Source organism: Magnolia sinica, chromosome 6, assembly GCF_029962835.1.
Source record: "Magnolia sinica isolate HGM2019 chromosome 6, MsV1, whole genome shotgun sequence".
NCBI classification, from domain to species: Eukaryota; Viridiplantae; Streptophyta; class Magnoliopsida; order Magnoliales; family Magnoliaceae; genus Magnolia; species Magnolia sinica.
In genome coordinates this window covers 14,213,070-14,239,356 of record NC_080578.1, presented here as the reverse complement: position 1 = coordinate 14,239,356, position 26,287 = coordinate 14,213,070, and the positions used below count along the sequence as shown (strand labels likewise).

At 42.0% G+C, this 26,287-nt stretch overlaps 1 non-coding gene across 1 annotated transcript; it reads left to right on the top strand.

Annotated features, from left to right (window-relative positions):
• Positions 1-14,676: 14,676 nt before the first annotated feature.
• On the top strand, positions 14,677-14,783 carry LOC131250487 (small nucleolar RNA R71). The gene has a single exon (XR_009173409.1). It is a non-coding gene; the product is annotated as a small nucleolar RNA R71 (small nucleolar RNA).
• Positions 14,784-26,287: the final 11,504 nt, after the last annotated feature.

The following is a 26,287-nucleotide window of genomic DNA, read 5'->3' as shown; positions in this document are numbered from 1 at the left end:
ATTTCTTAGAATTTATTTCTATTTTCTGCTTTCTTTCCTCGTGGATTCAAGAAGTCTCTGTGAGGAGTCTAGAGAAGCTCCGTGGACTCGGAGTAGTTATCCTGATCACGTTCATCCCTACGTCAATTGGTATCAAAGCGAGGATTCCCCTCAGGCTAATGGCAAACAATGAAGGTATGAATCAAAATCCTGTGGACGATGATCCAGGGATTCATTATCTTTCAGAAAGAATGGAAGCTTTCCACCGGGGGAGTCAGTTGACCATGCAAGGGCTGTAGGCAACTCTCGACCGTCTAGCGGATGCGCTACTTCCGCCCTGAGCCCTAGGCGGTGCTCCACCACCTTTGGTTGCTCCCCCACCCATGGTGGCTCCACCACCTATGGTTGCTGTACAACGCAACCCCGATTTTCGTAGAGCACTACCAGTGACAAACCGTAGGGATACATCAGATGATTCAAGTTCTAGCGACGAGGACGTTAATGAGGATTTTGCCCGACGACCAATCCATGAAGGTGATCAACTAATCGTGCTGAAAGAGACTATCGAGGTAAGGCTGAACTTCCTGGTTTTAACGGTTTATTACGTATAGAAGATTTTCTCGATTGGGTAGTCGAAGTAGAGAGATATTTTGATTACATGGACGTGCCAGATCATAAAAGGGTAAAATTGGTAGCGTTTAAATTAAAATCTGGTGCTTCTGCATGGTGGGAACAATTACAACTCTTATGAGCCTGACAGAATAAGGCGCCCATCTCATCATGACCACAGATTAAACGTCTTCTTCGATCACGATTTCTCCTCAGTGATTATGAGGAGATATTATTCCAGCAATATTAAAATTACAGACAACGAAATAGAACAGTCACAGATTACATTGAAGAATTTCAACAGCTGGCTACACGAAATGATCTGTCAGAATCTGAGTCACAGAAGGTGGCACGATTTATACGTGGGTTGCGACCGATAATTCAAGACCGAGTTCAAATGTACCCAGTCGGGACTGTGGATAAAGCAGTTCAATTGGCAGATAGGACAGAAACACAACTTACAAGAGCTCTTGCTTGTCCATATCCTTCAACTCGACCCCCCATGACGGGTCCCACGTAGGATCCAGTGTTGCCACGAGGAAAAGACCCAGTACCTCAACTTCCTACAATTGCAAACCGTGATACGGGGAGCGGCTCATCCAGACCTCAACGTGCAGCACCCACAACAGCAGGTCCGAGTAGGATTCCAAATCCTTATGCTCGGCCAAGGTCGAACAATTGTTACCGCTGTGGCCAACCAGGCCACTTATCAAATACTTGTCCTCAACGTCTCGTAGCACACTTGACTATAAATGAAAGGAGCACTGAAGATGAGGCCGCAGAAGAAGACCATCGCTTTGATGAACATGAACAAACCACTGAAGAAATAGCAGGTGGCGATAAAATGACAGGCGAAGATCGTGACGAATTTCTAGTTGTGAGGCGATTACTGTATGCCCCACGGAAGGAATTACATCCAGAATGACATAATATATTTCGTACTCGGTGCACCGTTAATGGAAAGGTCTGTGATGTGATCATAGATAGTGGTAGTAGCGAGAACATCGTCTCGAGAGTAATGGTGGATAAGTTGCGGCTACCAACGATGAAACATCCTTCCCCATACTCAATTGTCTGGATAAAAAAGGTGAATGAGACTAAGGTAACTGAACAATACACTATCTCGTTTTCAATTGGTAAAAATTATAAGGATCAAATATTTTGTGACGTGGTCGATATGGAAGCTTGTCATATGTTACTCGGTCGACCTTGGCAGTCGGACCGCCATCGGGGATGAGATAATGTTTACGTATTCGTCAAGGATAGTTGAAGAATAATCTTTGCCCCTATGGCACCAGAGAACCACCCTAAAGCCTTTAAAGTGGAGGGGAGTTCCCTCTTAACCATTCGAGATTTTATGGAGGAATCCAAGAAAACCAGTGAGGTATACGCTGTAGTGGTAAAGGGCGAGAAAGAGGAACCCTCAAACATCCCTCCAAGTTTAAGACTGTTGCTAAACGAATTCAAAGAAGTCTGGCCTAAGGATTTACTTGATGGACTACCCCCCATGAGGGACATCCAACATCACATAGACCTCGTCCCTAGGGCTAGCCTGTCCAACCACCCTCATTATCGGATGAGTCCGAAGGAGTGTGAGATACTTCAGGGGCAAGTGGAGGAATTGATCCGTAAGGGTCTCTTGAGAGAGAGCATGAGTCCATGTGCCATACCATCATTATTAATGCCAAAAAAAGATAGAAGCTGGCGCATGTGTGTCGACAGCCGGGCAATCAACAAAATTACCATCAAATATCGGTTGCTAATACCACGGTTGGACGACATGCTCGATATGTTAGAAGGGGCCAAGGTGTTCTCTAAACTTGACCTAAGGAGCAGGTACCATCAGATTCGTATTCGACCCGGTGATGAGTGAAAAACGACATTCAAAACCAAGGAAGGGTTGTATGAGTGGTTGGTCTTACCTTTCGGCTTATCGAACGCACCAAGTACTTTTATGCGTTTGATGAATCAAGTTCTAAAACCGTTGACTGGCCGATTTGTGGTAGTATATTTTGATGACATATTGATATATAGCCAGGATGAGGCGGAGCATAAAAAATATCTCAGGCAAGTGCTGCAGGTCTTACAAATTAACAGGTTGTACCTCAACTTGAAGAAGTGTAGTTTTTAAACTGACAGCCTGTTGTTTCTAGAATTTGTTGTAACGTCCACAGGAATTCGTGTGGATGATGAAAAGGTACGAGCTATTAGGGAATGGCTGATCCCGACAAACATTCATAAGGTGAGGAGTTTTCACGGGTTGGTGACTTTCTATTGTCGATTTGTGCGAGATTTTAGCACCATAGTCGTGCCTATAACAGATTGCATGAAAAAAGGACCGTTCCAGTGGACCGATAAAGCTGACAAGAGCTTTCATGAGATCAAGCATCATTTGTCTACAACACCGGTCTTAGTCCTTCTTAATTTTGACAAATTGTTTAAGGTTGAGTGTGATGCTTCATATGTCAGAATTGGAGGAGTATTATCATAGGAAGGCAGGCCGGTAGCCTTTTACAGCGAGAAGCTCAGCGAAGCTCGAAAGAAGTGGTCGACTTATGAGCTTGAGTTGTACGAAGTTGTTTATGCGCTGCGACATTGGCAGCATTATCTGATTTAAAGAGAGTTTGTTTTGTACACAGACCATCAAGCATTAAAGTTTATTAATAGTCAGACTAACGTGAATCGTGTGCATGCTAGATGAGTTGCGTTTTTACAGAAATTCACGTTCGTTCTGAAGCACAAGTCGGGGCAGCAGAACAAGGTGGCTGATGCACTTAGCCGTCGTGCATCACTACTTGTTACGATGAGCAATAAGGTGGTCGGCTTCGACTGTCTTAAGGAGTTGTATACCGAGGATGAGGACTTCAAAGATTCTTGGATGAAGTGCCAAGAAGGTCACCCCAGTGACCTTCATATACAGGATGATTTTCTCTTCAAAGGGAATCGATTGTGCATCCCTCAAAGTTCTCTGAGGGAGCAGATTATTCAGGAGCTACATGGAGGTGGCCTCGGTGGACACCTGGGGCGAGACAAGACACGAGCTTTTGTGGAAAAGAGGTATTACTGGCCGCAATTAGTACGTAATGTGGGAAAAGTCGTACAACATTGTCATGTTTGTCAGACCTCCAAGGGGCAATCTCAGAATACGGGCCTCTACACCCCATTACCTGTGCCTGACGGTCCTTAGAAGGATTTATCAATGGACTTCGTGCTTGGTCTCCCACGAACACAACGCGGCATGGATTTGGTGTTCGTGGTAGTAGATCGTTTCTCCAAGATGACACACTTTATCCCATGCAAGAAGACCCTCAATGTAACACACGTGGCAAATCTATTTTTCAGGGAGGTCGTACGCCTACACGGGGTCCCCAAGACCATTACTTCCGATCGTGACATGAAGTTCATTAGCCACTTTTAGGGGACTTTATGGAATCGATTCAATACACGACTTCAATTCAGCAGTGCCTACCACCCACAGACTGATGGGCTGACCGAAGTTGTAAATCGCACGTTGGGAAACCTCCTTCGCTGTATTTCAGGAGAAAAACTGAAGCAGTGGGATTTGGCCTTGTCTCAAGCAGAGTTTGCATTCAACAACATGGTGAACCGCTCGAAAGGGAGATCACCGTTCCAAATTATATACGGACGAGTGCCTCGCCACACACTTAACTTGGTCCCTCTGCCCAAGCACCCAGGCACGAGCATTGTAGTAGAACATATGTCAGACAAGATCGTGGGCATCCATGTAGAAGTGCAGACTAAGCTACATGCCTCGAACGAGAAGTACAAGGAATAAGCAGACAAGCATCAGTGACAAAAAGTGTTCGAGGTGAGAGATTTTCGATTGGGACGTATAACAAGTTGAAAAATAAGAAGATTGGACCCGTCCCAATCATTCAAAAGATCAATGACAACGCTTATGTTGTTGATCTTCCAGATGACATGGCGATCTCACGGACTTTCAACGTTGCGAACCTGACCGAGTATCATGAACCAGAGCAGGATGAGAACTCGAGGACGAGTTCTTTTGAAGTAGAGGGGACTGATGTAGAGCAGGTCAGTTTCATGGCCAAGATGGATCAGAAAAGGCCTAGTCGACGACAGAAGTGATTCGAACCGTCGGACCTTAGATCGAGCGTATCTCGCAATCCGGAATGAGTTAGCTGACGTAAAATATATGATTTTGGGGTAGAACGAGCTACTTTAGCCAACCAACCCCACTGCGCCAGGTTGCGCAGCCCGAAATTGCGAAAAACCCCTTGATCGACGGTCGTTTCCCTATTTTAATTTCATTTTTACTATAAATAGTAAGTTTTAGTTTGATTATAACTCTTCTTCCGTCGGGCTTTAGGAGTTGCGCCCAATGTGAAAAGAGCTTAGAATAATTAGGAGAACGGTTTGGTGAAGCCAAATAGGACACTTACTATTTTTGGCCGAAAACCTTGCGCACTAGTAGACATCATGACCGTCTATAAATAGTAAATTTACTATTTTTAGTAAGTCGTGGATTCTAGGAGTTTGAGTTGTAGTTTGTTCTAATTTCTTTCCCATTGCTTGGTACCCCTATTTAAAGGGTTGTGAACTCGTTTTTATGAATGAATTAATTAATTTCGAATTTATTAGAATTTATTTTTATTTTGTGCTTTCTTTCCTCGTGGATTCGAGAAGTCTCTGTGAGGAGTCCAGAGAAGCTCTGTGGATTCGGAGTAGTTATCCTCATCATGTTCATCCCTGCGTCAATTGGTATCAAAGTGAGGATTCCCCTCGGGGCGATGACAAACAATGAAGGTATGAATCAAAATCTTGTGGATGGTGATCCAGGGATTCGTTATCATTCAGAAAGAATGAAAGCTTTCCACCGGGAGAGTCAGTTGACCATGCAAGGGCTGCAGGCAACTCTCGACCGTCTAGTGGATGCGCTACTTCCGCCCCGAGCCCTAGGCGATGCTCCACCACCTTTGGTTGCTCCCCCACCCATTGTGGCTCCACCACCCATGGTTGCTGTACGACACAATCACGATTTTCGTAGAGCACTACCAGTGACAAACCGTAGGGCTACACCAGATGATTCAAGTTCTAGCGACGAGAACCTTAATGAGGGTTTTGCCCGACGACCAATCCATGGCGGTGATCAGCTAGATCGTACTGAAAGAGACTATCGAGGTAAGGCTGAACTTCCTAGTTTTAATGGTTTATTACGTATAGAAGATTTTCTTGATTGGCTAACTGAAGTAGAGAGATATTTTGATTATATGGACGTGCCAGATCATAAAAGGGTAAAATCGGTAGCGTTTAAATTAAAATCTGGTGCTTCTGCATGGTGGGAACAATTACAACTCTCACGAGCCCGACAGAATAAGGCGCCCATCTCATCATGGCCATGGATGAGACGTCTTCTTCGATCACGATTTCTCCCCAATGATTATAAGCAGATATTATTCCAGTAATATCAAAATTATAGACAAGAAAATAGAACAGTCACAGATTACACTGAAGAATTCCAACAGCTGGCTATATGAAACAATCTGTCAGAATCTGAGTCACAAAAGGTGGCACGATTTATAGGTGGGTTGTGACCGACAATTCAGGACCGAGTTCAAATGTACCTAGTCGGGACCGTGGATGAAGTAGTTTAATTAGCGGGTAGGGTAGAAACACAACTTGCAAGAGCTCCTGCTCATCCATATCCTTCAACTCGACCCCCTATGACGGGTCCCACGCAGGATTCAGTGCCGCCACAAGGAAAAGACCCAGTACCTCAACTTCCTACAACCGCAAACCGTGATACGGGGAGTGGCTCATCTAGACCTCAACGTGCAGCACCCACAACAGCAGGTCCGAGTAGGATTCCAAATCCTTATGCTCGGCTAAGGTCGAACAATTGTTACTGTTGTGGCCAACCAGGCCACTTATCAAACACTTGTCCTCAATGTCCCGTAGCACACTTGACTATAAACGAAGAGGGCAATGAAGATGAGGCCGCAGAAGAAGACCATCGCTTTGATTAACATGAACAAACCATTGAAGAAATAGCAGGTGGCGATGAAATGACGGGCGAAGATCATGGCGAATTTCTAGTTGTGAGGCGATTACTGTATGCCCCATGAAAGAAATTACATCCACAACGACACAATATATTTCGTACTCGGTGCACCGTCAACGGAAAGATCTGTGATGTGATCATAGACAATGGTAGTAATGAGAACATCGTCTCGAGAGTAATGGTAGACAAGTTGCGGCTACCAACGATGAAACATCCTTCCCCGTACTCAATTGGCTGGATAAAAAAGGTGAATGAGACCAAGGTAACTGAACAATACACTATCTCGTTTTCAATTGGTAAAAATTATAAGGATCAAATACTTTGTGACGTGGTCGATATGGAAGCTTGTCATATGTATTCGTCAAGGATAGTCGAAAAATAATCCTTGTCCCTATGGCACCAGAGAACCACCCTAAAGCCTCTAAAGTGGAGGGGAGTTCCCTCTTAACCATTCGGGATTTTATGGAGGAATCCAAGGAAACCGGCGAGGTATACGCTATAGTGGTGAAGGGCGAGGAAGAGGAACCCTCAAACATCCCTCTAAGTTTAAGACTATTACTAAACGAATTCAAAGAAGTCTGGCCTGAGGATTTACCTGATGGACTGCCCCCCATGAGGGACATCCAACATCACATAGACCTCGTCCCTAATGTTAGCCTGCCCAACTGTCCTCATTATCGGATGAGTTCGAAGGAGTGTGACATACTTCAGGGGCAAGTGGAGGAATTGATCCATACGGGTCTCTTGAGAGAGAGAGCATGAGCCCATGTGCCATACCAGCATTATTAACGTCAAAAAAAGATGGAAGCTGGTGCATGTGTGTCGAAGCCGGATAATCAATAAAATTACCATCAAATATCGGTTCTCAATACTACGGTTGGATGACATGCTCGATATGTTAGAAGGGGCCAAGGTGTTCTCTAAACTTGATCTAAGGAGCAGGTACCATCAGATTCGTATTCGACCCGGTGATGAGTGAAAAACGGCATTCAAAACCAAAGAAGGGTTGTATGAGTGGCTGGTCATGCCCTTCGGCCTATCCAAGGCACCAAGTATTTTTATGCGTTTGATAAATCAAGTTTTAAAACCGTTCACTGGCCGATTTGTAGTAGTATATTTTGATGACATATTGATATATAGCCAGGATGAGGCGGAGCACAGGAAACATCTCAGGCAGGTGCTGCAGGTCCTACAAATTAACAAGTTGTACCTCAACTTGAAGAAGTGTAGTTTTTTAACTGACAGTCTGTTGTTTCTAGAATTTATTGTAACATCCACAGGCATTCGTGTGGGCGATAAAAAGATGCGAGCTATTAGGGAATGGCTGATCTCCACAAACATTCATGAGGTGAGGAGTTTTCACGGGTTGGCGACTTTCTATTGTCTATTTGTGCGAGATTTTAGCACCACAGTCGCGCCTATAACAAATTGCATGAAAAAAGGACCGTTCCAGTGGACCGATAAAGTTGACAAGAGCTTTCATGAGATCAAGCATCATTTGTCTACAACACCGATCTTGGTGCTTCCTAATTTTGACAAATTGTTTGAGGTTGAGTGTGACGCTTCATATGTCGGAATTAGAGGAGTATTATCACAAGAAGGCAGGCCGGTAGCCTTTTACAGCGAGAAGCTCAGCGAAACTCGAAAGAAGTGGTCGACTTATGAGCTTAAGTTGTACGAAGTTGTTCAGGCGCTGCGACATTGGCGGCATTATCTGATTCAAAGAGAGTTTGTTTTGTACACTGACCATCAAGCATTAAAGTTTATTAATAGTCAGACTAAAGTGAATCGTGTACATGCTAGATGGGTTGCGTTTTTATAGGAATTCACGTTCGTTCTGAAACATAAGTCAAGGCAGCAGAACAAGGTGGCTGATGCACTTAGCCGTCGTGCATCACTAATTGTTATGATGAGCAACAAGGTGGTCGGTTTCGACTGTCTCAAGGAGCTGTATGCCAACAACTGGGTCTGATATGCAATATTTGACCCTCAACACAACCCCCAACCAGCATTTTGCTAGTCTCGAGCAAAATATGCGAAAAGTAAGTTGAGAATTACAGAACAATTTATAAATTCGAGTGATTTTTGCAGAATAATCCAGATATGAGAATTCTCAGATTCATGAATGTTGGGTATTACTTTCTCCTAGACTCAGGCGCACGGCAAACTTCATAATCAAGTTCAAAGTATTATTCTAGGAATTAGAAAAATTCTAAACATTTAATTCCATGGATGTATAGTCTAATCTCGACTTATCAACATTAAGATTCACCTCTCTATTTAAAGATATTATCGGTAACCAATAAGAGAATTCACGGTAACCCAACTTTGCCTTACACATTATCTTTTTATTCTTTTAATTTTTTGATTTTTTTCATTAAAAGTAACACCAAGAAGGGGAATCGAGTCCTCATTTATAGGGAGCAAACCTATGGTGAAGACCATTGCCTACCCCCTTCCAACTGGTTACTTTGGGAACTTGAACCTTCACCTATAGGGAGCAAACCTATGGTGAAGATTATTCGCCCAATCCTTTCAATTTTCTCAAGCTGATTCTTTTCATGCTTCGTGAGTACCACGTTAATCCTTCAAGATCAAACTGAAACCTTAACGTGAAAGCAAGATATGACATATGAGATCATAACTCAATCAATGTTTACAACTTCTAATCCTGGATTAACAATTCAAACTTAACTCTGAAATCTAACAGATACTGAATCCAAGCGTCTTAAATTACCAGCATCACGTATCTTGAAGTTCCAAGTGCCCTAGATGGCTGTCAAAATCACTTCGAGATTAAAAATTTTCACCATTTTTGCTCAAGACCAAGAAAACACTGCTTAGGAAACTTAATCTCCCACCCCCAACCTAAGATCTACATTGTCCTCAATGTAAAAGAAATAGGCATGCAATGCACATGGGACAACGAAAATATAAGAGGAGTGATGGAAAGATAGTACCTGGACGAAAGAATCAAGAGGCTATCCAAAGATATTTACGTAAGAGCGGGTCAGAATAAGAGAAAAACCAACAGAAGTAAAAATAAAAATAACAAAAATAAAATCCTACCTATACCACTTTCGCAGGTGCTCTCGATTGCATTTAGCGTATGCAACAAGCCTTTAAACCCCTAGGTTGCCCCTAGTGGACGAGTTGTAGTCTCGTGAGGGTTTGTAGTAATGTTACCCACAAACATTGAACTAACTAATGATAAAAATGAAATGAAATGAAGCACTGAGTTGCCTCCCAGGAGCGCTAAGTTTACCGTCTTCAGCCAGATAAATAAAGCAACTACCCTAGTCCTATGAAAGCGATAAACCTACCTATACCTCCATCAGACTAGGAGATCAATCCTGGTAAACAGGAGCAGTCAGGGGCATGGACATGTCCTCTGAATCAAATTTCTCAACAAATGGTTTCAATCGATATCCATTGATTTTAAACTCCTTGCCATTGTCAGGATCTCTTATTTCAACGGCCCCATGAGGAAAAACAGTAACAACAATGTAAGGGCCGGTCCAACGAGATCGAAGCTTACCCGGAAAGAGATGTAATCGAGAATTGTACAAAAGGACCTTCTGACCAAGTGTGAATGATTTTCGCAAAATGTGTTAGTCATGAAATGCTTTCATCTTGTCCTTGTAAATTCTCGAATTATCGTACGCATCATTCCAGATTTCCTCAAGTTCATTCAATTGAAGTTTACGTAGTGAGCCAGCGTTGTCCAGATTGAAATTAAGATTTTTGATCGCCCAGTATGCTTTATGTTCCAGCTCCAAAGGCAATGACAAGCTTTCCCATAGACAAGTCTAAAGGGAGACATTTCAATAGGGATTTTAAAGGCAGTACGGTATGCCCATAAGGCATCAGTCAATCGAATTGACCAATCCTTGCAATCAGGGTTAACCGTTTTCTCCAAAATGTGTTTAATTTCCCTATTAGAAATCTCAGCTTGCCCACTTGTCTGTGGGTGGTACGGGGTGCTCACCTTATGAGAGATACCGTATTTCTTCATTAAGCTCTCAAATGGTTTATTACAAAAATATGAGCCCCCATCACTGATGATGGCTCGAGGCGTTCCGAATCGAGAAAGGATGTTTTCTTTTAGGAATTTAATGACCGTGCGATGGTCATTAGTTCGACACGGAATCACTTCGACCCATTTAGTGACATAATCCACGGCGAGCAAAATATACAAATTTTCAAACGATTAGGGGAATGGTCCCATGAAATCGATGGCCCAGCAATCAAATGCTTCAATGATAAGGATGGGATTCAAAGGCATCATATTTCGACGGGACAATGCTCCCAATTTCTGACAACACTCACAAGCTTTGCAAAACTCATAAGTGTCCCTAAACATATTGGGCCAGTAAAAGCCACACTGCAGAATCTTGGCCGTGGTCTTTTTAGCAGAAAAGTGACCACCACAGGCCTGTGAGTGACAGAAGGAGATGACGCTTTGATGCTCATCGTCTGGTACACATCTCCTTAGGATTTGGTCTGGACAATATTTAAATAAATAAGGATCATCCCAGAAAAAGTTGCGCACCTCGGTGAAGAATTTCTTCTTATCTTGCGCAGTCCATTGTGTCAGTATAGCACCTGTAGCAAGATAATTAGCAATATCAGCGAACTAAGGTGAATGGGAGACTCTGAACAGTTGTTCATCAGGGAACATGTCGTTGATATGGGTCGTCTCAAGGGGATCAGAGGTATTAAGGCGAGAAAGGTGATCGGCCACAACGTTTTCTACTCCCTTTTTATCTTTAATTTTCAAATCAAATTCTTAGAGTAGAAGAATCCATCGTATCAGGCGGGCCTTAGAATCATTCTTAAAAAGAAGATACTTCAGTACCGCATGATCTGTATAGATAATGATCTTAGATCCAATCAGGTAGGACCTAAATTTGTCCAAGGCGAACACTACGGCTAAGAGTTCTTTTTCCGTAGTTGAGTAGTTTACTTGGGCCAGATTTAAAGTCCTACTCGCGTAATGGATGACGTAGGGTCTCTTATCTTTTCTCTGGCCTAGAACCGCTCCAAGAGCATAATCATAAGCTCAAAAGGAAGGCTCCAGTCGGGTGACTGCATGATAGGTGTAGTGGTTAACGTGCCCTTAAGCTTGGTGAAAGCTTCCTGGCATTACTTAGTCCACTCGTATGGAGCATCCTTTTGAAGAAGATTACAAAAAGGACGAGAGAGGAGACTAAAGTCCTTTATGAATCGCCTGTAAAATCCTGTGTGTCCTAAGAAGGATCGCACGTGTCTGATGTTCTTGGGTGGAGGTAGGTTAGAGATAAGATCGATTTTTGCCTTATCTACCTCGATTCCTTTGGACGAGATGATATGCCCAAGGACAATTCCCTTCTGAACCATGAAATGACACTTCTCCCAATTAAGTATCAAGTTCTTTTCTTCACATCTTTTCAGCACACATTTAAGACTTTCCAAGCACTTGCTAAAAGATGGACCGTAAACAGAGAAATCGTCCATGAAGACCTCTAGATATTGCCCCACCTATCAGAAAAGATACTAAGCATACATCGCTGAAAGGTGGCAGGGGCATTACATAGTCCGAATGACATCCTTCGGTAGGCAAAGGTGCCGTAGGGACATGTAAATGTGGTCTTTTCCTGGTCTTCAGGGGCTATCTCTATCTGGTTGTAACCCGAATATCCGTCAAGAAAACTGTAATAGGAATGACCAGCTAACCTTTCCAGGATCTGATCAATGAATGGTAAAGGAAAGTGGTCTTTCCTCGTGACGGTATTCAACTTCCTGTAGTCAATGCACATTCTCCAACTAGTAATGACTCTAGTTGGCACGAGTTCATTATTAGCATTGGCTACGATGGTGATTCCGAACTTCTTAGGGACCACTTGAGTTGGACTCACCCATTGACTATCAGATATAGGGTATATGATACCCACGTCCAATAATTTAAGAACCTCGGCCTTAACCACTTCCTTCATGTTTGGATTTAGTCTACGTTACGGTTGCCGAGCGGTTTTTGCATTATCTTCAAGATATATGCGGTGAGTACAAATCGAGGGATCGATTCCCTTGAGGTCCGCTATCGTCCATCCCAGGGCTCCTTTATGCTCAATGAGAGTAGATATGAGCATACTCTCCTGTTCTTTCTCTAGGTGGGCAGAGATCACCACCAAGTATGTCTCATCTTGACCTAAATAGGTATATTTCAAATCAGAGGGCAAAGGTTTTAGGTCAAGCTTCGGCGGCTTGAGGTTAGACGGTAGAGGCACTACATCGGTTTGTGGGAATTCTTCGAATTGTGGCCTCCACTGGTTAACTTCAAGTACCGGTGCAGTATCAAGCAAAGCACACGTCTCCCTAATCATGTCATCATCAAAATCATGGGAGTGGGTCAGGCACATCTCTAGAGAGTCAGAGGATAAGGTTAGAGGTGTCGTATCTTCCACTAAAGAGTCAATCTGTTAATGTCGTGGAAATCGTCATCCTCCTCTAAGTTTCTGCCGTTATTGAAAAAGATGTTTGACTCCAATGTCATATTCTCAAAAGACATAGTCATGACACCATTCTTGCAATTGATAATTGCATTTGAAGTGGCAAGGAATGGGCGGCCAAGAATGACGGGGATCTGAGTGCTTATGTTATTGATGAGTTCGGTGTCTAGGATGATAAAATCTACAGGGTAGTAAAATCTATCAACTTGGACCAACACATCCTCAATTATCCCTCTTGGTACACGAACAGAGCGATCAGTAAGTTGTAGTGTGGTTAGGGTGGGTTTTAATTCACCCAAACCTAACTGTTTGTATACCGCGTAGGGAATCAGATTGACGCTCGTTCCTAAGTCAAGAAGTACATGATCAATTCGATGGTCCCCGATTACACATGATATGGTTGGGCTACCGGGATCCTTGAATTTCTGCGGCACGTCTTGCTTTAGAATGACACTCACTTTCTCGGTCAAGAAGATCTTCTTTTGAATACTCTGCCGTCGTTTGGTCATGCATAAGTCTTTTAGAAATTTGGCATATGAAGGTATCTGTTTAACGACATCAAGTAGAGGAATGTTGACTTTCACTTATTTCAACACCTCTAGGATATCCTGAGAGTTAGAGAGAGGTTTTGGTGAAACCAACCGTTGGGGGAACAGAGCAACTGGCTTCTCTAGAAGTTCCGGTTCTAATTTTTGTGGGGCATCATTAAATCCATCATTGTTGTCCTCTTCTGGTTCTTAAGGCTTTTCGGGTTTAACCGGAAGAGTTTTATCAATGATCTTTCCACTCCTAAGAGTGATGATGGATTTAGCATGTCCCATCTGATTTGAAGAGCTGGGATCATTAATCTTGTACTGCGGTTTAGGATTGGGCAGAGGTTGTGCAGGAAGCATCCCATTTTCTATAATCGTCATACGAGAATCTATCTTTTGCATAAAATCTGTAATTCCCCGCATTGCCTGAGCCAGCTCTTGTATGGAATTTTGAACCGGTTCCTCTTGATGTTTCACTTGATTTGGATTTTGATTGAAGAAACCTTAAGGAGTAGCTGTTTGTCCATTCCTCCAACTAAATTTTGGATGATTTTTCCATCCAGGATTGTACGTATTGGAGTTAGGTCCAGTAAAAGGTCTTTGATAGTTGTTTACGGCATTAGCTTGTTCATTCAACACTCCTCGAAAGGCGGGTATTGTAGGACAATTTTCAGTTGTATGAATGTTGCAATCACAAATGCCGCAAACAATTTCATTAACCTTATCCTTCTTTCCTTCCATGGCCTTAACTTTCCTTATGAGCGTAGTCACTTTACACTTGAGGTCATCTTCTTCTTTCAAGAGATATAATCCACCTTTCTCCTTTAATTGAGTCGGCCTATACGTGGTGTTCGACTTTGGGTAATAGTCCCATGATTGTGTTTTTTCAGCAAGACTATCGAGGTAATCCCATACCTCATCAACATCTTTATTAATGAACTCTCCATTACACATTGTCTCGTCCATTTGGCGCATGGAAGATGTCAGTCCATCATAGAAAAAATTTGTAATGCGCCACGTTTCAAATCCGTGTTGTGGGCATGAACTGACCAAATCTTTGAACCTTTCCCAACATTGGAAGAATGTTTCATCTTCCTTTTGGGCAAAGTTCATGATTACTTTTCTGAGGGTAATCGTTTTATGATGTGGGAAGAATTTTTTTATGAATTCCCTCTGCATGTCGTTCCATGTGCCAATGGATCTAGGACGTAGTGAATGTAACCAGGTCTTAGCTTTCTCTTTTAAGGAAAAAGGAAATAGTTTCAGCCTGATTGTATCCTCAGATACATTAGGAAAACATAATGTAGCTATAATCTCATCGAACTCTTTCAAATGTAAATATGGACTTTCTGATTCAAGTCCATGGAATTTGGGAAGGAGTTGGATAACTTCTGGCTTGATGTCCATTTGTCCTGTGTTTTTAGGGAAAATCATGCATGGGGCCATACTCACTCCCGCCGGTTGTAGATAATCTCATAAAGTACGAGGCGGGGGTGCCTGATGTACCTCGTTCTCATCTAGGGTATCCTCCACCCTGGGTGGAAGTAGAGGAGGTTGGTCTTCAGCCATAACTTCAATTAACTTAGGGGATTTCGAGTGGTGTCTAGTCCTGCGATGGATAGTCAACCCCTCAACCAATCCTCCTTCAGTCAAGAGACGTCGAGTATTGTCACGGGCCCACTTGGGCATGAAACACTCGCAACCCTCAATCAAATTCGAACAAAAAGAAAATCTAGAAAGAGAGATAGAGTTGGAAAGAAATTGCCAACTTGAAGTCCCTAAGTTAAAGACCTGCAAAAGAAAACAAATAAGTCAGTTTCTAAAAGAAGAAAAGTCTAAACTAGAAAGTAAATTACTAAAAGAGAACTGAAAAATAGAAAGTAGAAAGAAAGCTTACTGAATTAGAAATTTCTACCTTAAAAGCCTACACAATAAGAAAGTTAGTTTCTAAAATTAGAAAGAATCTCTAAAGAGGGAAATAACTAACCTAGTTTCTAGAAACAAAAGAGGAAAGTTTCTAAAAATAAACTAGTTCCTAAAAATAGAAAAATACTAGAAAATAGAGAATTTCTAAAATTAAAAGAAAGCTTAGAATAAGAAAATTTCTAAAACTCAAATAATAATTCTAAAAATAGAAAAAGTAGAGGAATTAGAAAGGGATTACCAATTTAGAAGTTATTTCAGGATCCTACAAAACAGGAAAACAGGTTAGTTTCTAAAAATAAAATAAAAACTTTTAACCTAAAGTTAGTAAAATCCTAATCTTAACCTAATTCTAAAACTAATTAATTTCAAAAAAACGTAGTCGTCAATCCCCGGCAACGGCGCCAAAAACTTGTTCACTCCCCAAGTATAGGGTTGTGATGTAGTAATAAACTCGGTAAGACCGAGGTCGAATCCCAAGGGACTGATATCTGTACGTTGTCTGAAAATAACTAGAACTATAACTAGAATGAGATGAAATCTGATTTGAGTTGTAATTTGAGGAAAAATAGTGAAATACTACTCTAACACTTAATGAATTCAGAGGAAGGAAACTAGGGATTCAGAAGATCCACTTGTAGAGATCAAGGAGATCTTATGCCTGCATCAAAAATCATGGAAATTAAACTGAACTTACTTGAATTAGTTTTCACGAGATGAAAGGTATATGAATTAGAATGGATTCCATCACCAAACCATGCCCAGGAGACAAAGCAATCAACAGAATTAAACTAATTACCAACCGATCAATCAATGTGTGAAGATTAGGGAGGGTACTGTCATCCGACCATGCCCATGGAATAATGATGAACAACAGGGCTTCCTGACTTCATAAACATGAAAAGGAGAAAGAAAAACTCAAAGCCATCGCAGATCTATTGTAATTTCAGTCACAACAAACTATTAAAAACTAAAAGCATTCCCCTGACTGAACCGTACTCAAAGTAGTTCAACAAATTAAATCAAAGGCATAAAAATAGAGTCTCCCATCTCACTACAAGCTTCACCTCTTAGCTCTAGCTAAGAGGTTTAGCCACACATAAATCTGATTAGGCTAATAACCTTGGAATCATGAGAGACAAGAAGGAAACCAAAAAAACAATAGCCAGCGAATAAGAAGAAGAAGAAAAAGAAAATAAGGAAAACCAAAGGAGTTCCCTACCTTCAATCGTCCAAGCCCTCCCCCAAGCTCACGTGCAGCCACCTCAATTTGGATCCCGCTGCCTCCTTCTCTCTCTCACGTTCTAGCTTCTCCTTTCCTCGTTCCAACCAAGCCAAAAAAACCCCCTTCCTTGAATCCTTTCCCTCCTTACTTATAGGCAGCAACAAGAAGAGCCAGATCCCTGAAGAGATTCGTAGCCCTTTGCCTGTTTCCGCAGTCCGAACTTCAAGAAGAACAGGACTCTCCTTTGCGCAGCCTTCCGTATAACCAGTTACGTTTGGGATTGGCTAGGACGCTGATCGTCCCTGCTTTTGGATCTGTCTTCATGGCTAGGGTCAACCCTAGCCTGGGCTTCACTTGGATGGTTCGGATCACCAATCTGATTACAGGCAGTGGCCCACAATCGGCCAGAAGTTTCGGATTTCCCGGACGCGAAAACAGGGTGCGTAACGTACTTACGCTGTACTGATGGTGGGGCCCACATCGCTTTTGTTTTGAGAAATCCACGCCGTCCACTGCATTCTGCTCGAAAAACCAGGTGGGAATCACTATTTTTGGACCAAATTCTATGTGGCCCACAATATCTTCTACTTCGTCGTTCATCATGCATTTAACGGTTAGGATTCTGCAACATCTTACATGGTCTCAAGAGGCCATCTTGGTGAGGTAAATACCCCACCTATGCACACAATGGACAGTCCCGATTGATGCTTTGGAAGAGGAGTGGGCCCCACTGAGAGGAACCGGCGGACCCACGTTCACCGCTGTGAGCGAATTCTTGATTTGAGAAGAAGAGTCGGTCAGCGCTTGCTGACCGACTTTTGGATATTTGGTGTACGCCCGGTGCACCTGCATAACTTGTACATGCACTACCTGTATGGGTCCCACAGAGATGTTTGTGAGAAATCTACTCCGTCCATCCATTCTGCCATATCATTTAAGGTGCTGATGCAAGAATTGAAGCATATCCAGATGTCATATGGGCCCAAAATTGACAGTTTATGGGCTGATCTATCCGTTGGGTTACTTCTACTAGGATCCAATGGCTGAAATTTGACGTGTACGGTTAATTTGTGGTTCTTAGGCCATTTATGAAGTTTCAAGCCCAACGGATGGTGGGAACCCTGTGATCTAGCATTCTGGACCAATTTCGGGCCACTTGAGCTTCAGTTTCTCGATTTTCTCAGGTCTCTGGCGTGTAAATTCATCGATCTCAGTCCCTTGGAGTCCGTCCCTTGCCTTAGTGCATTCTGAATGTTAATTCCATGCGTTTAGCATCCCGATCCAGTCCCAGCTCGCAATTCCATCTTACAACAGAAACATGATTAAAATGAGTCATTAAACGGTACCATGTTCATAAATCTAGGTAACAACTGGGTCTGATATGCAATATTTGACCCTCAACATATGCCGAGGATGAGGACTTCAAAAATTCTTGGATGAAGAGTCAAGAAGGTCACCCTAGTGACCTTCATATACAAGACGATTTTCTCTTCAAAGAGAATCGATTGTGCATCCCCCAAAGTTCTCTGAGGGAGTATATTATTCAGGAGCTATATGGAGGAAGCCTCGGTAGACAACTGGGGGGAGACAAGATGCGAGATCTTGTGGAAGAGCGGTATTAATGGCCACAATTAGTACACGATGTGGGAAAAGCTGTACAACATTGTCATGTTTGTCAGACCTCCAAGGGGCAATCTCAGAATACGGGCCTCTACACCCCGTTACCTGTGCCTGACGGTCCTTGGGAGGATTTATCAATGAACTTCATGCTTGGTCTCCCACAAACATAACATGGCATGGATTCGGTATTTGTGGTGGTAGATCGTTTCTTCAAGATGACACACTTTATCCCATGCAAGAAGACCCTCAATGCAACACACGTGGCGAATATATTTTTCAGGGAAGTCGTATGCCTACACGGGGTCCCCAAGACTATTACTTCCGATCGAGGCACGAAGTTCATTAGCCACTTTTGGCGGACTTTATGGAATCGATTCGATACATGACTTCAATTTAACAGTGCTTACCACCCACAGACTGATGGGCAGACCAAAGTTGTGAATCGCACGTTGGGAAACCTCTTTCGCTGTATTTCAGGAGAAAAATCGAAGCAGTGGGATTTGACCTTGTCTCAAGCAGAGTTTGCATTCAACAACATGGTGAACCACTCGACAGGGAGATCACCGTTCCAGATTATCTACGGACGAGTGCCTCGCCACACACTTGACTTGGTCCCTCTGCCCAAGCACCCAGGCATGAGCATTGCAGCAGAACATATATCAGACAAGATCATAGGCATCCATGCAGAAGTGCAGACCAAGCTACATGCCTCGAACGAGAAGTACAAGAAACAAGCGGACAAGCATCGGCGATAAAAAGTGTTCGAAGTGGGCGACCGCGTTATGGTCCATCTGTGCAAAGAGAGATTTTCGACTGGGACGTACAACAAGTTGAAAAATAAGAAGATTAGACCTGTCCCAATCATTCGAAAGATCAATGACAATGCTTATATTGTTGATCTTCCAGATGACATGGTGATCTCACAGACTTTCAATGTAGCGGACCTGACCGAGTATCATGAACCAACGCAGGATGAGAACTCGAGGACGAGTTCTTTTGAAGTAGAGGAGACTGATGTAGAGTGGGTCACGGACAGTTTCATGGCCAAGATGGATCAGAAAAGGCCCAGTCGACGACAGAAGTGATCCGGACCGTCGAACCTTAGATCGGGTGTATCTCGCAATCCGGAATGAGTTAGCTGACATAAAATATATGATTTTGGAGTAGAACGAGCTACTTTATCCAACCAACCCCGCTACGTCGGGTTACGCAGCCCGGAATTGCGAAAAACTCCTTGATCGACGGTCGTTTCCCTGTTTTAATTTCGTTTTTACTATAAATAGTAAGTTTTAGTTTGATTATAACTCTTCTTCCGTCGGGCTTTAGGAGTTGCGCCCAACATGAAAAGAGGTTAGAATAATTAGGAGAACGGTTTGGTGAAGCCAAATAGGACACTTACTATTTGTGGCCGAAAACCTTGCGCACTAGTAGACATCACGACCGTCTATAAATAGTAAGTTTACTATTTTTAGTAAGTCACGGATTATAGGAGTTTGAGTTGTAGTTTGATTCTGATTTCTTTCCATTGCTTGGTACCCCTATTTAAAGGGTTGTGAACTCGTTTTTACGGATGAATTAATCAATTTTGAATTTCTTAGAATTTATTTCTATTTTTTGCTTTCTTTCCTTGTTGATTCGAGAAGTTTCTGTGAGGAGTCCAAAGAAGCTCCGTGGATTCGGAGTAGTTATCCTCATCAAGTTCATCCCAGCGTCACATATCCAAACGCAAGTGAATTACAGAACATGAGAAGGTGGAGAGGTAAATGGCAACGGTTGAAACCTTTCTAAGGTCCACTGTAATCCAAACATCTGATAAGGTCAGTCCTACTAACATGAACTGAAAACACAAAAATATTTGCTTGATACAAAACTTCAGTCGCCTCATGAATGTTTTAACAGTGATCATTCAATCTCCACCATTTCCTATCATGTGGCCCACTTGAGTTTTGAATGGACCTTATTTTTGGGCTCATGGCTAATAAAAGCTAAAAAAACGGATGGACGGGCTGGATTGCTCACAAACATAAAAATGGACCCCATCTAGGTTCCAACGGCAGGAAAGGGTGGACACTAGCTACTCACTGGTTCAGCAATCAATTGTCCATCATCAATCAATCTTATTTTGAGAAGATCACGTTTCTGAAATCTTCCATCAGAAAATTTAATCTGAATTAAAGTTTGTCACGTGTACAACTTCTGCATCCTTGTGTACCAACCATACCACTCTGAGTTAATGTTTGCCACGTGTACAACTTCTGCGTACCCGCGTACCAACCATCCCATTCTGCCAGAGTATCAAACAAAATGGGGAACAAGGGTACCAACCGGGACTCTTTTACTCTTTTTACCGAGAAATTAGAAAAGTAACCATCTTTGGTCTTGTCGCTTTGCAGATGACAGGGGAAAAGAGAGAGAACCGCTTTTAAGACTACAGGCGACGCTTAAGGATCGCAAGCCCTACTATGACATGCCTCGACCATGTGTCATATCAGGACCGTCCATCAGGTAGGACATCGAGTGGGTCCCTTTTCTATTTGAGACCTGCATTGGTGGGTCAATAGGATGCACGGGCCATTTGGTGGGCCACATTTGCATGGTAGCCGTTGTATCTTGAATCTTTCTCCTACAATAGCCCACGGGTGAGAGATCAAGACCGTTCATCCATTCATGCCAATATTGTTTCCACTGGCCTGAACTAGGCTGATAGAGTCCTCTTATCAAAGTGCACATGAAAGGTAAGCTATCAGTCCAACTGTCCATCTACTTTAGATTTTGGTGCTGATTCCGGACCATTAGAATATGGGTTGGGTCCTCGTCCCAAATCCAAACTAGTCAGGTTGGTTTGGGATATATCCAATTAGATGTTTTTTTATTGAGTCGATAGAAAAGACAAGCATGAAAACTCCTTTTGCTACAGGTAACAGCTTAGTTGGGGAAGCCCTGACTGTGGGCCCACCTCAATGCATGTGTTATTTCTCCATGCTGCCATTTGTTTTGTCATATCATTTTAAGGCCATAGTCCCAAAATTTTAGGAGATCCAAATCTCAAGTAGAGCATATAGTAGGGATTGAATTCCCATCATTATAAACTTCTTGATAACTATATAAGTTTTGGATCGAAATTCTATTTATGTTTTCCCTTAGTTTACGTATGTGTGACCTTATCAACAAAATAAGCATTATAGTGGGACTTGAAGAAGTTTTTAATGGTAGGTGTTCAATCACCATTGTCTTAGTGTAATGTGGTCCACCTGAGATTTGGATCTACCTCATTTTTTAGACAATGCCCTAAAATGAGCTAACAAAACTAAATGACATCATAGATATACAACACGTGCTTCAAGAACATAGATATGCAACACATACATCAAGGTGGGTCCCATGGGCCTTGCTGACTTAATTGTTACCCCTACCTCACCTAATCCACACCTCTTTTGCAGAAGTGCATCAAAATGGTCCTTAAGAATTAGTCCAGTTTAGGTGAGCTCTAATTCATTCTTAAATCATTATAGTTTGACCCGACTAAAAGCCGAGTCGGGGTGGTGTTTTCGGCTCATGCCCAACCTAGTTCATCCAAGTTTGGATCTCATTTTGACCTTTTTTATTATCATGTTTTGTCAAATCACTCCCTAGCTAGGTGGAAGCATTTCCAAATGGTTTTGCCTTCAGCTGAGGGTTAGGCAATGGTTCATGTCATTTCATAGGTCGATTGACCCAACATTTGAGACCCGTTCAAGCCAACCTAAATGGATAGATGGTCCGGCTAGAAAATATGGCCCATTTAAGTAAATGGGTTAGGTTTATGTTGAACCCTACGCAACACAATTGGCTTATATAGGCTAGCAATGTGCAGACCAAATGATCAACCCTGCCCGAGCCCAAATTGAAGTGATAGCACATACAATTGATAGATAGATAGATAGATAGATAGATAAACATATGATGACTGTAAATATTTGTCTACTAAATGAGTTGGGTTTGACATAGTCATATACTTTTTTCTTAAACCTAAGTTGGGTCGTGGCAAGTTGGGTTTGGTGTGTCTGCTTGACCTAGTTTCAAATAAATGAGCCGATTGAATCGGCTTGGGTGATTGCATGTGGCACGGGCTAACCCTAACCTGACCTGAACCCAACCAACGGAAACCTTCCTTTCCTGCCCAATTCAATTGGATAGAGGCATTCATCGCCAAATAATTTCACATGTGCATGTAGGCTAATCATATATTGTCCGCCTAGGAGATCTTATCTATGGATGTTTTGTTGTTAATTTGAAATCACATCAAAACAATTAAGACCATGCACATGAAGAGTTGGCTTCCAATGAAGAGACAAAGATGAAAATGGTTTCATGTGGAGAAATTAATGTATAAGATTGTCTATTTGGTACAATTTAAACTACCATCCATCTAGGAATTAATACAATGGGTGGACGATCTAGTTCAACCTCTCTACCCAATCAGGAACATGGCAACAGGTATACGTGGAAGCCACTTCTCATAACCGAAGCCAGTGATTTGAGGGTTGATCATGGGATGGGTCATGCCCTAACAGGCTTGTATTCAGTCTTTTTTACCTCAACAAAAGAACCTTTTCTTTTGGGTGGATAAGTAATTGGGTTGGAATTAGTTTTAATGAATTGATTCAAAATAAAAATTGGAAGGGCTTTTTACCTCTATATAGCCAAGGTTTTTGGGGAGTGCAGTAATAGCTCAACTTTTTAACTTATTATTTTTCTATAGGATTGGACAGTGTTTACCTGTTTCTTGTATGAAAATGCCCCGAAATACTTCTTTCAACTTTTTATACAGGTGCATAGAAAATTACAAAGTATTTATAACATTTTCTTCAGAGAATAAGGTAAACAATGTGCAGACTCATAAAACAATATGATTTGAAAAGCGACGCTATCTCACTCCCAAGAAACCTTAGGTGTATACAAGTCAAAAACCCAAATTGAAAATGATAAGATACTAATTTGCACACGCGCGTGTGTTCATCCTTTATTAGACCATGGTTACTACTTGAAAATGTAATGACATGCATGTTTTTCACAGAAGGCTGCCTGAAACCAGCTTTGGCAAGGGTTAAAGTACTATCAAAACCAGCATGAATTGCCCCAAGCATGGTGGTTTCGCTCATCTACATGACCTGAACAGTCCAATGCGAGGTGTTGCAAGGTGAGTTTGCCGAAATGCAAATTAAACTCTAATTCCTAGCTCTAGCTCGTGAAACTAGATTTGAAGGTATAGAGAATTGATCATTTGCAGATTTCATGCATAAAGAGCTATGAAATGTATTTCTAACAATGACAAATCTAGAAAGAAATATAATTCTTACAAGTGATTCTTTGTGACTAAAAATACACAACATGGCTCCTTCCTACGGATAGGTGATTAGTTTTCTTGATGGTAGTATCGAAGCATCCATGTCCACTTGAATTAGATTTTAGGTGTCCGAATTGATAGCTATAAATGAATTTTTTTTTTTTCATGTACAAGTCATTTTGGATAGGCATAATTTTAATTATATCTTATGCATTCTAGTTTTATTATCTTCCATGTATATTTAATATTTTCTTTATATACATACTGTAAATCTTTATATAAAAATTACATAAAAATTATCTGACTTATCTTAGGTTATCTTGAACTTGATAAGAACCTAAGTCCCATTAAGAGCTGGATTTAGGTCCTTCCAAAAATAGGCACAAAAAAACAAAAGTCTTATTTGATAGATGCCTAGAAGAGTATATTTTGGTAGGTTATCTCATTTTAGGGTCCACCAAACAGGGCCATACATAAAAGTACGGTGGCATGACTAGGGACGTAGGTAGAAGAACAAACGGTAGAATCGAGCACACCCCATCATCTAAGGGCCTGTTTGGCCAGCCGGATTGAATGGGATTAGGAGGGATAGGATGAATTTCAAGGTAATGATGGTGGTGTCAGTGGATTGGTTTAAGATCCATGGGATTGCTATATCCTAGGACAAGTTCACCGAGTCTGTTTGGCGCGTTTGGCATATCCCAGACTTTTACCTTCCAATCCGTCCATCCAAACACGCCCCAAGCCCGATTGAACGGGATTTGGAGGGATGGGATCAATTTTAAGGTAATGATGGTGATGTCAGTGGATTGGTTTAAGATCTACGGGTTTGCCATATCCTAGGACAAGTTCACCAGGTCTGTTTGACTCATTTGGCATATCCCAGGATTCTACCATCCAATCCGTCCGTCCAAACAAACCCTGAAGTCCCCAAGAACAAAAGCTAAGGCATGATGCTTTTCTGGTGGGACAATTCACGGGCTTTGATTTTATATCTTTTAATCACCCATTTCTTTTGTACATCCGTACCTAGCAGCATCTTCCCAATTGAGTCCGCTGGATGGAGGACTCGATTGCTCACACAGCAACCAATTAAGTCTTGACTGCTGCCTGAAAAGCTCGGTGGCCCCACCATGATGTATATGTTTTATTTATCACGTTCATAGCTTTTTACTTTTTTCTTTTTAAGATTATTTTAAGGCATGGGCTAAAAAAGGAGGTAGATCTAAATACCCCGTCATAGCAAACAGGGCTGATAGAATGCCTGCAATTAAAAACTTGTTCATGCTGAAAAAGCTTTGGATTAAGCTTATATTTGTGTTTTCATGAGTAAGGTCTGTGTGACCGATTTATAAATTGGATTGTAAATGAATAAATTAGATGAAAAAAATATATTATAATAGGGCTAACAAAGCTTTTCCAGCACCATATATTACCCACGTGGTGCCTCTGTTCTACATTATTGCAATCCGAATCCCTGGATGGGCGTCTTAGATCTTGCACGCTTATGCCACATTGTCAAGTGCGAGCTGCTCGGTGGAACGGACAATCAAGTGGGAGCTGCGTAAGAACGCTGGGGAGGGCCACTGAGATGTTTGTAAGAAATCCACCCCGTCATCCGTTTTACCGGCTCATTTTAGAACTTGCCATAAAAAATAGGAATATCCAACACGCAAGTGGGCTACACGAGAGTAATTAGTGGGCATTCAGTGAACACCGTTGAAACATTTTTATGACTATAAAAGTTTCGTATGAGGCTATATTCTGAGTTTTTTCGCTTCATTTCACCGGGAATGACTTTATAAAAAGTTTGGATAAAAGGTAAGAATATCTCTCCAATTTTACCTCTCGTGTAACTTGCTTGAGTTTTGTATTCACCTCATTTTTGTATAACTTATTAAAATGAGCTTACGAAACGGATGGACGGAATTGATTTCTCACATACATTGCAGTGGGCCCCACCAAGCATCCTTTGGCAGGAACTTATTGCTAGCGTCCCATATGATCGAAGCGGTGAACCTATGATGTCTTTCTGCCCAAAAGGGAATATACGCGCGGGTGAGGGGACCATCTGATGGACGGCTACGATCTGGGCTCGACTGACTTCACCGGATTCAAAACTTGAAAGATTAAAAAGAAAAGTAAAAAAAAAAAGGTCAATTTTTTCCCTCTATTCTTCCTCTTTAAATGCGCCCAACCTCTTTTCTCCTGTTTTTTCATTCGTAGCAGCAGCGGCAGCAGTCGCAGTCGCTGGCGCCGTTTCCTTTTTCTTCACTTCCTCTCCTTTCTACTTTCAACTTTCCCCTTTTACCCCTCTTGGGTTTTCTTCTTCCCTGCAGCATACGCTCATGGCGACGATAGCAAGAGTTACAGCAACTTACAAACCCTGACGTTTATATTTTCTCATTTTCTCCCGCCCATTTCCACAAGTTGAAAATGGTGGGTTATCTTTCTTCCATTTCTTCTCATAAGGACCTTTTCACCGTTGCATATTCTCATTCGAATTCTGTTGGTATTTCGGTTTTTTGTAGGTGGGTTTTT